General features: G+C 55.6%; 1 protein-coding gene across 1 annotated transcript in view; it reads left to right on the forward strand.

Annotated features, from left to right (window-relative positions):
• Nucleotides 1–2,072, forward strand: part of PRKN (parkin RBR E3 ubiquitin protein ligase) — an 899,371-nt gene that overhangs the window by 652,157 nt on the left and 245,142 nt on the right. The window lies entirely within an intron of this gene.

Below are 2,072 nucleotides of genomic sequence, written 5' to 3' on the forward strand. Positions count from 1 at the left end.
GTCTTTCCATATGTGTCATCGAAGCCCCCACCCCCCGCCCCAGTACAGATTCAGTTTGTATACCGCGTTTCTAACGCATGTCCTTCTTGGTCTTGCATTGGCTCTTTGGCTCTTGAGCAGTGTCATTATTCAGACGTTATTCTTCGTTGCAGAAATTTAAGTTAGGCAGCATATCACATCGAGGCGACATTTCTGTCTGTCGACTGAGGGACACACTCCATTCCCTTCAGCAGCATCAGCTGCCACAGAAATGGGACAAGGATGTTCTGTACGAAGAGGTCCGGCCCAGGATATCTCGAGGGGACAGTCGCCTGCTAAGAGGTGGCGTGAAGAGCCCTCGCGTCCCCTGCTCTTCTTGTCCAGCCCCGGCCCCCGGCTTCCCAGCCTACAAACCAGGGCCGCTGACACAGATGCCCATCGTCCACAGATGCTGTGGTTAGACTGCGGGCGCAGGAGGGACCCCGCCCGGGGCTGTCCCGTGACGAGGTAGATGACAGACAGGTTACACCTATGCCCTCAGAGGCCCTCCCTCAGCACGGCCGGGCCTTCGGCTCCGCATGGCACCTTCAGGCTGTGGTTTCTGCCCCCCGCCCCCCGGACCCTGTGCTCTGCAGCCCTGACACCGAGCCCGCCCGCCGTGCCCGGGAGATCAGCGGTAGAGGGGTCGCCGGGAGCAGGGGGACTGACGGATGGCGGTCGGGGAGGCGTCTCTTCACACGTCGCCCTTGTGTGCACGGCCGCGTGCATACGTGGAGGTTCTCTCCCGCGGACATTTGATGAAGTATCAAAAGGCTTCGACACTGGCCAGGGCGGTGTGTTCCGTAAGGTTTTGAGTGGCCTCCTCAGTCGCGAATCGCCCAGCAATCCAGCCGACATCCCCCCTGGCCCTTCTCCACTTGGCGCTTGGAGGGCCGCCCCACGTCCACTGCTTCTCCCCCATGCAGCTCCCCGCCTTCCTTCCCTCGGGCCCTCCTCCATGGGGGGGAAAAACAAAAAACAAAAACAGACAAGTTTGCATAAAACCTCCTCTTCTTTAAAATCAGATGCATTAGATGACACTCAAAGAAATTATATGGCAGATGATGGGTGAACGCTGGCTGCGTCCCGGGTGAGCCAGGGCCCAGACGGACGCCTGACAGAGAGGACTGGGCTTCATCGGAACGCGCTGGATCTGGTCGCAGCGCGTTTTCACTGTGGCCCGTCTGTCAGGCGTCAGCACTTGCAAACGGCCTCATCGCCACGACCAGATGGTCTCACGCTCTCACGCGAGCGGGCGTCTCTGTTCTTCGTAGTCAGTTACGGGAAGACTCAGCCCTGCTGTACTCCAGAAAGATGTCTCGTCGGCTTTCACGTTTCCTGGTCGATGTGTTTGGAGTTGTCTTAGGCGGTAGGGTGGAGGGTTGTTTTTCCTTTTTTTTTCTTTTTCTTTTTTCTTTTTTGCATCTTATTTACTCCAACGTAAGGACGAGCGCTCTGGATTAGGAATCAGAAACCGGCTTTCTCTTTTTGGCTCCGCCACCGGAAACTTAGATTTTGTTATCAGGTGCCTTTGGCCTTGGTGACCCCTATGAAAATGAGGAGGGCGGGCGAGATGATTCTCGAGGCCCCTCTTAGCTCTTTCTTTTTATGAGAAGCTGGCCTTCCCGTCTGCAGGACCTCACAGGTGTTGTCCCTGCCTCAGCTCCTTCACCGGTGCCTGGGGCTGACACCTGAACATCGCGACTTAGCTCTGAGGACAAGGCAAGGGGAAGGCTCCGGGGACAATGCCAGCCACTGAGCAGACCCTTAATCTTCCTTCCTCTTAATCGTGAAAAGGTATTTTAAAGGGGAAAGTACTAACCTTTATAATGTGGTTTGACTTTTCTGAGATCGCAGTACCTGGGTGAGGCTTAGTAACTTCAAGGAAAACCTGGGATGAAAACTGCGTTTACTAGGCCCAAGATGGAGACCATCCAGGCAAATCACAAAGTTTTTCTCTCCCGGAAAGACCGGACCCCAAAGACAGCAAGCCCCAGGCTCCCCAACCCTCGTTTCTAAATGGCCCCTAGTTCTGTTGAATCCTCGTGTCTGTC

The sequence above is a fragment of the Pteropus vampyrus genome, unplaced genomic scaffold (assembly GCF_000151845.1).
Source record: "Pteropus vampyrus isolate Shadow unplaced genomic scaffold, Pvam_2.0 Scaffold230, whole genome shotgun sequence".
Lineage (NCBI taxonomy): Eukaryota > Metazoa > Chordata > Mammalia > Chiroptera > Pteropodidae > Pteropus > Pteropus vampyrus.